Here is a 9,075-nt window from a genome sequence, read left to right on the forward strand (position 1 = left end):
TGCGGATTTTCAGGAGAAATAGATAATCATTATCCAAAACACCCTCTAATGTCATTTTTTTAAAGAACATCCGGTCATTTTTCCTAAAATGACCGCAGCTGCTCCTATTGCTGGAGCCCCAAACATTTTCACTGATGGATCCAAGTCGGGCTGTGGAGCCTATATGATAGAGCATCAGGATCCAGTGCAATTTCAATATCAGTCTGGCTCCCCCCAGATTATTGAATGTAAAATTGTCCTTAAAGTGTTTAGAAATTGCCCGTTCCCCTTTAATCTGATTTCTGATTCGGCATATGTTGTGAATGCTGTTAAGGCCCTGGAGGTTGCAGGACCTATAAAACCTAATAGTACAGTGTGCAAACTCTTACAGGAGTTGCAAAAGTTGATCTGGCATCGCCATCAGAAATTTTTTATACAACATATTAGGGCTCATACTAACTTGCCTGGACCTCTGTCAAAAGGCAATGAGGTCGTAGACCACTGTACTAGAGGGGAATATGTATTTTTTGCTTCCCCTGTGGAGCGGGTGCAGCGATTTCACGAACAATTCCATGTATCTGCAAAAACTTCGCAGCAAAAGTTTCAGCTATCTCGAGCTGAGGCTAGAGAGATAGTATTGAATAATCAACAGTGCATAACCTTTTTGCACCCCCCTAGCGTGGGGGTCAATCCCAGAGGGCTATTGCCCCTGAAAATTTGGCAAATGGATGTAACCCATTTTTCAGGATTTGGAACACTCAAATATATCCACGTGTCTGTGGATACCTGTTCAGGCATCATCCATGCCACACCTATGAGTGGGGAAAAGGCTCACAATGTCATTGGACATTGCCTTGAGTCGTGGGCTGCCTGGGGAAAACCTCAGCAATTAAAAACTGACAATGGCCCTGCTTACACAGCTCAATCTTTTACCTCCTTCTGTAAGCAAATGGAAGTCCAATTAAACCATGGCCTACCTTATAATTCCCAAGGTCAAGGAATAGTTGAAAGAGCTCATCACACATTGAAAGAATGTTTATTAAAACAAAAAGGGGGAATAGGCCATGGTAGAACACCAAAGGAACAACTATCCTTGGCTCTCTTTACTCTAAATTTTTTAAATTTGGATTCTCAAGGCCTTTCTGCTGCCGATAGGCACCAGACTCAGGCACCTGCTCAGAAGGGCTACGTAAGGTGGAAAGATATCCTTACGGGTCTGTGGCATGGACCGGACCCAGTGTTAGCATGGGCGAGAGGTTCTGTTTGTGTTTTTCCCCAGGATCAGCAAGACCCGGTGTGGATTCCAGAGACTAACAAGGCGGTGCAACAAACAAGATGAAGCCTCCGATATTGATCCTGCTGCTGACCTTGACAACACTGTGCCTGATCCAGGCCAGAGAACAAATCCTGTGGGCCATAGCGAAAGCGTGGCCAATTCCCTTGCCTGTTCATAGCGCATCTAAAGTTTTGCCTGTTTTCTTTTCTACTAGCTGTGATTTGGGCTTGCCTTGTGTAAATTTAGACCCCGATACTGCCCGGTATTCGGCTACTAATGTGTCACTTCAGGGAGCATTATGCTTCTCCCTCATTAATAGTTCTAACCCATGCATTTGGATGAAAAATGGTTCTGTTGGCAATTGGCTTGACCCCCTTACTCATAACCAAATCTCGAGCGCTATGCTCACCGAGGTCCTGACCCGGATTAGTACAGGCGCTAGTTCTGGCTCCGGCACTGGTACAAATGGGACCAAGGATGTAAATATCATTACACTTCTGATGCTCATGGAGGGGCTCCGACCCTCAAATTCACACTTTAGTCAAGAGAACTCCACTGCTCGACAAGTCTTGCCTTATTGTGCACCCAATCGAGGGTATCCTCCTCATTGGACGCCCTGTCAAGAGTCCAGACCACAAACTTAAACAGATAGTTCCTGGTTTTGAATTTACTCCCCCTCTTGACAGGTATCAGTATAACCTAACTCAGGGAGGTTCCCAAAGAACAGGCAGTAAAAATACCTGGCCATGGTTTCAGTGGGTACTCTCCAACGAGCGTGGAGCATTTACTTCCCTTGAACCTTTTGCGGTTCTCCAGAATCTCACCATAAGACTTCTTAATGTTTCTGGTACAAGGGATGAGAAGGGACCTTCTCTTAAGAATCAGTACATAAAACTTTGGATAATTTCACTGTTCCAGCTAGCCCAGTATGTCTAAAAGCTCCCTTTTTCTTTCTGCTCTCTAATGCTACTAATGCTGCCAAGGAAGTGATCTCGTGTAATTCAACTGACGTCTCCTGTATTGCTAGTCAATGTTGGAATGGTTCTGCTAATACAGCAGTAGTGATGAGGGTCCCTACGTATGTTCCTATTCCGGTTAAAGTGGATACAGGAACATTTCCCATTATGGAAATCTTCAGATCCAAACGGGATTTTGGCATAACTGCAGCATTGGTTACTGCCATAACCCTTTCTGCAGCAGCGGCTACAACTGCTGCCGTTGCCATGGCTGCACAGGTCCAAACAGCTGAGACAGTGACATTGTGGAAATGACAGTGACAATGACATTGTGGAAAAAACGGCCACATTAACTACCTTAAGATCTATTGATGGCCACTTAAAAGCTGGCATTTTAACTGTGAACCAAAGAGTGGACCTGTTGCAGGAGCAAGTAGATGATTTAGTAACCTTAACTTCCATAGGATGCATTCATTCCTTTTCTTCTTTATGTATCACCTCCAGGATAGCCAACAATTTCACGGAGAACAGCAACCTGAGTTGGCAGTTGAGTGCCTACCTTCAGGGAAATTGGAGTCGACAGTTCCAGAACCTGTCAGATACCTTAACACAACAAATTGTTGCCATGAATGCTACACGCCTGAGCCTGCCCACTGTCAATACCCTCTTAACTACTCTTAAGCAAGCCTTTAGTTTAGTTAAGGAATGGACTGGGGTGGGGGTTATGCTCTCCATGATGTTGTTAGCCATTTTTGTTTGCCTGTGGTGTCTATGCAGGATCAGGAAGTCGCAAAAATCCCAAGCTGCCATGTTGGTACAGGCCTTTGCTGCTGTGGAAGCAGGACAATCCCCTCAAGCATGGTTATCCATGCTGACAGACAAATAGGTGTCTGTCTCGCCCTTGCTGAGTGAGTGATGCGTATCTGAATCAGTCATGCTCAATGCGGGCACCTACCCTTTTGCTGAGCGAATAAGCATACATGTGCTCCCTTCGACCTAAGACATGAGCCTGTGAGGGCGACACAGTGACTCTTTGACGGGTAAGATAGGGACACTGGGGTTGAACCTAAGATAGAGATGACTGAAATCTGACAACAGATAGATACTGCTACTCCTATAATATTAAAACAAAAAGGGGGAACTGTTGGGAGCTGCAGAGTACCGCGCCTAAAAGATGGCGCCGGTTTCCGCCTTCCGCCAGCCCAACGGCCAGTGCTCTCTGTGGTAAACAATTCCTTATTAGGAGAGAGGCCACGTATCCTTCTAAATCGGCTTGGTGACAACCTATCCTAGCGTGCCACCTGGGCGTAGATGATTGGTAGTTGCTGGATATATGAAGCCCCGCCTTCCTGGGTTTGGGTCCACTTCCTGAAAATCAAGGTTCCCGAATAAACTGTGAGAAGATTCCTCGGTGTTGTGTCGTTCTTGCTGGTCAAGGGTGGACGCGACATAATGTTGCCAGTTAATATTCTCTTTTCAGGGGTTTAAGTCTTTATCTTGAGTCCCTCCCATTTTGCTTGTACATGTACTGATAACTGAAAATAATTTGGTAAACCTGTCGACTTTTAATTATAAAGAAAAGCATTTTTAAAGTTTGGAAAGTTGTTTTTTTTAAGTAACAAGTTTAAGATAGAGTGCACTGACCTGATAAAGGGAAAATTGTGAAGTAAAAGGTCACGGGACTGTTGGCCAAATCTGAGAATGGTTTTGATCTAGGAGTGATTTCAGGTTCATATCAACGAGTGTCTGCAAACAGTCCTGGAATCTGGCGGTGTACTGTGCAACAGAACTCTATGTTACATTGTGGCCTAAATATAGTGTTGCTTACTAGTTTTTCAAATAAATAGCTTTGTGATGAGTCTCGGAGACCAATTTATTGGTCTCATTTTGTCATTAGAACTTTCCGAATGTCTGATTTGCACACAAAGCCACAGGTTTAATGGTTTCCACACCATGATGTTGAATCTACAACATCAAGAACCTGTAGGTGTGTTTGGCAGTTTTGAGCCGGCCATCAATAAGGAAGGTTTGCTTTACATGTCTCCCACTGTCATTTGTCAAACTGCTGCCCAATAGGAGCACGCAGTGTGGTTTTGAGAGGATGGGTTGTGTAGAAGAGAGGCAATTAAATGACACCCAACCTCAGATCAAATGGAAAGCAGATCGGCAATCTGCTTCTAGAGGAACAGGTTGACTACAGAGCCATACTTGAAAGTGCTTCTGCATGGCGTCAACATTACTTGAATGAATTTTTCATCTTGATTGACACAGTGATGTATAGTTCACTTTACAAGGTAGTGCTTAACTTGTTAGGAAAATCTTTTGCAGTTTTTCACTAAGATAATGAACTTCAGTGTGCATTTTTCTATGGTTTTTTTTTAACTTAGTTTTCATGAGATGTTGGATTTGTTTATAAACCCTGAGATGGTTATAAATACTGTTTGTATTGTAATGTTATGCAGGCTATTGAAAGCTGTTTATTATATCATTCCTGATAATGCTATGTGAGTGTTTTTAATAAGATATTTATTTAATGCAAAAAACACACATCAGGAAAAATTTCCTAAGTTTGTTATGCATACACCCATGGTGTTTCCAGCAACTATGAAATAAAAACTGCTGTCCAAAAAGCATTCAAATGGCCAGATGCCATATCAATGGGAACCCATACAATTCAAAGACCTTAAGGGATTCAAGAACTCCCTTGTTTCATATGGTCTCCATAGTCCTCATGTGAATTATTAAATTCATAGGCAACCTTCAATGGGGTGACACCCACTGATTCAGAATGCCTAGTATCAGCTGTGCTTGAAGATTTGTCTCAGATTCTGTGGAGGGAGGCAGCAAAAGCCCTCGAGCTTCAAGGCATAACGAAAGGTTATGCAGCTCCCTTAGATACGATTCTTGGCGAGGGTCTTTATGCTGACCCACAGGTTCAGGCTGAATATGATTAGCATGTATTCTCCCTATGCAGGACAGCAGCCTTAAATGCCTGGGAAAAGAATCATGAACCAGGAGAAAGAAACCTAGAACAGTTTCAAAACGTTTTACAAAGACTATCCAGGACAGTAGAGTTACAGGTAGCAGCTCCAGAACCTAGAAAAATCATACTCTCTAGCGTATGAAAATGCAAACCCAATATGCAAAAGAATACTTTCACCTTTAAAGATCAGATCAGCAGCACTGGAAGAAGGGGTTTTGCATACAGCTAATCCAGACTATAATGTCCAAGATACAGGAGCTTGGGTTGGAGGGGCAATCTCATAAGGTTTTTTTTTTTTTTAAGACCAAGAGGTTAAATGATGCAGGAGCTTGGGAAGGAGAATTAACTTCCAGAGGTCAAAATAGGCACACCAAGAGACCAGATGCTATCACTGTAATGGAACAGGACGTTGGGTAGGAAGGGCAATCCAGAGGGCCAAGAAGGCACCAAGAACCTAGATGTTTCAAATGTGGCAGAATAGGACATACTAAGGAATTGTAGGCAAGGAAATTCCAACCATGTCTCGTTATAGAAGGCCTCTGCCTTCTGAGTTATGTAGAAGATGTGGTAAGGGCAGGCAGTGGACCGATGAATGCAGATCAACTAGAGACATTCAAGGAAACCTCTTACAATCGGGAAACTCCTTGAGGGGGGGCCTCTCAAAGGCCCTCACATCGAGAAAGGTCTCATCATTCCTAGTCACTGTGGAAGACAACCACTCACAAGATGATTAGACAGTACACTGCCTACTGTAAATGTCTATGAGCTGCGACTGGAAATCTGGCTTCAAGAAATACCTTGAAAACAGGCCGGTCACTCCAGTGTCCGACACCTCCAAAGAGGAGAGCTTGCTTCCAGGGACACCCGTCCTTCACACAATCCCGGTGTTTTGTTTGACTCCGCCTTACAGCCCCTCTGACCTTGACCACTATCAAGTGTCAACTGTGATGGCTCCAGCGCCATCTACCGGCCACTTCAAACCATTCTCCGATGCTACCAAGGCTTCCATCAAAGAGGAGGACAAAGGCCCAGTAGCTGCCCCTCCCCTCCCTAAGGCTCAAGCAACAAGTGTCATCCCCCACATGGCTGATGCCCAGCTTTGTAACCACCGATCCTGTCCTGTGAAAGCAGCTAGCATCCTCAACTCTCAGGACAATTCTTTCCCAAGAAGGACCCACCTAAGTACCAAGGCTTCGAGAAAGAGCATACCCTGTGCAGCCATGTCACCTGCTCACATGACATACATGCATACATACAGGAAAAATACCCATATACATGAAGTTAAACGAAGAAAGAAAATTTTAACATATTACCATCATAGCAGGTTATAGTCTGCTCATGGCATCTTTAAGGTCACTGACACATACTTAAAAGTGGCCCCTCTGTTGGAGGTGTCAGTCAGTGATTAGCTCAGATGAGGCCCTGGGTTCTAGCCTCCAGGCAACATTGTTCAGACTTCCAGATCTGTGTCCTATGGTCTGCAGTAGGATGTTGGCAGAAGGCTGCCGCTTTTTTTTTTTTTTTCAAGACAGGGTTTCTCTGGCTAGCCCTGGTTGTCCTGGAACTAGCCCTGTAGACCAGGCTGGCCTTGAACTCAAGAGATGCAGCTGCTTCTGCCTTCAGAGTGCTGGGATTGAGGCGTGTGCCACCGCTGCGTCTGATGGGCGGTGCTTTTATTCCCAGACACAGAGGCCTGAAACTCAGAGGTAAACAATCCAAATAAGGTTTTAAGGCATTATTGGGGACAGGGTGAAATTTCAACCTCTAGTTTGGTCTTCACAGTCTCTTCCATGTGCCCCAGGTTATACCATCTGACAGTGTTTCACAGTCCCTCCCATGGGCCATAGTTTACATGTTCTGATGGCTGTGTTCCCAAAGACCTTGCCCTGGTTCTGAAGATGCCAGTACCAAGAGCCCAGAAACTCAGAGCCCCCTTTCTACTCTCGTCACTTACAGTGGATCGAAGAAACCCAATCTGCTAAGTTTGTCGGAATCATGAAAGAGCAGATATGTGGTGGCACTGGGAGCCCTCTGGGGATAGGAACATGAACCAGATCCACACTTTGTGAACTCTAGTAGAGCTGTCAGAATCCATCTGTGAGGGCTCTTCTCAGCATTCTACACACTCAAGCCATAGTCCCCTCATCACTTCACATTCATGATAAGAGACAGACTGTACCACACTCTGAAGAACTGAGAACAGCCACACGTTCATTATGCAGAGTCAGAATAAACTGGATGAGGGCCCTTTGCCCTAAACTTATTTCCCCACCCGCACCAGGCCAGATACATCTGCCCAAGAATTTGACCACAGGCAACCGAAATACCTGCATGTTTCAGAAGCAGCATTTAAACTAGATGGGGATGAAGTTCTGGTTCTCTCTGGAGGCAGTTTTACTCCTTTGGTGATATTTGGCAATGCCTGGGATAATTTTTCATTATCACTCCTGGTATCTAGAGGGGAGATGTCAGCAACAGCTGCAGAAGATCCTTAGGTTCTAGCTTCCACCCAGCCCAAATGCCAGGGCCGAGACAGAAAGCCCTGGATTAAAGGGAGCCTAAGGTCTGAGAGTAACATGCCAAGAGAAAACTGGGTAATCCAGGAAGTTCTCCATCAGATGGACAAAAGAGGAGCTATCTGGAGTCTGGGTCAGGCTCACTTAGAAGGTTTGGCCAAGATGGTATTCTATAGCTGGCAGTGCTCAGACCAAAAGCTGGCCAGGAACTAGTTTGTGGGAACTTTCTACCAGGATCTACTGTCCCAACTCTTAAGTCCTACCTCATAGGAGGGTTCTTATTCATAAATATTTCAACGGCCCATTCATCTTCAGGGTCCACAACCACCTCTGCTTGGTGGTCCACTCCGGTCATTTTGGCTGCCTTTTCCAGGGTGGGCCATTCCTCCTCCTCAGATCCATCCTGGGGCACTCCCAGCCCTAAAGAGGGAAGACAAAATGATAAGCATGGGGCTTCTGAGTCAGTCCACTTCTGTCAAGGACTGCATGCCCAGGGTGCTGGGGATACACATGTGCACAAGGAAGGAACAGAGAGTTACAAACCATCTTTCTGTCCCCAGAGACTTAGAATCTTGAGAGATAAAATACAACACATGAAACAGAGTGATGCTAGTAAATAATGGTTGACACACTGTCTCCAGTGATCTAGAAGGATCCGTTCTAGGGTACACACATGGAACCTGGTTAGTCCAGGCAACCTCAAGAAGTGGGCACTATCCCTGTACCCAGGTCAAACCGGGACAGAAAAGTGATGTGCCCATAGCAGGCAGTTCTCGACCTAACCTTTCCTTTTTCCCCACTATGCCTCTTGCACAACAGAGCTACATCATGTACTAAAACTAAAACCATGGTGGAGGCAGGGTGCACTACAAGCACTTGGATTACTGCAGAGGGTGATGAGGCTTTGGATGGCAATTTGGGAGGAAGTGTGTGTCTCATATCCTAGAAAAGGACTTTAATAATATTACTGTTGGGCATTAAGGAGCCAGAGCCAGAAATAGGACCATAGGACCACAAAGGAAAAGTACATTCAACTGGGAAGTCCCCAAGGCTAGGCAGTGGTATTTGGTCTCTAATCATCCAATATATACATGTGAAGTTACGGATTTGTAGCAGCAGGCTTTCTTGGGACTGCCAGCACCCAAATCATGACATAGTCTTACTATTAATTATGAATGTTTGGCCTTAGCTTTAGGCTTGTTTCTGCTTAGCTTTTTAATTGAAATTAACCCATTTCTATTAGTCTATGTCCTGCCCTGAGGCTGTTTATCTCATCTACATACTGTCCATCCTGCTTCCTTCATGTCTGGCTGGCCTTGTCTCTCTCTTATCCAGACTCACTTATCCCTCCTCTGCCTAGCTATT

Source organism: Cricetulus griseus (assembly GCF_003668045.3).
Source record: "Cricetulus griseus strain 17A/GY chromosome 1 unlocalized genomic scaffold, alternate assembly CriGri-PICRH-1.0 chr1_0, whole genome shotgun sequence".
Taxonomy (NCBI): domain Eukaryota; kingdom Metazoa; phylum Chordata; class Mammalia; order Rodentia; family Cricetidae; genus Cricetulus; species Cricetulus griseus.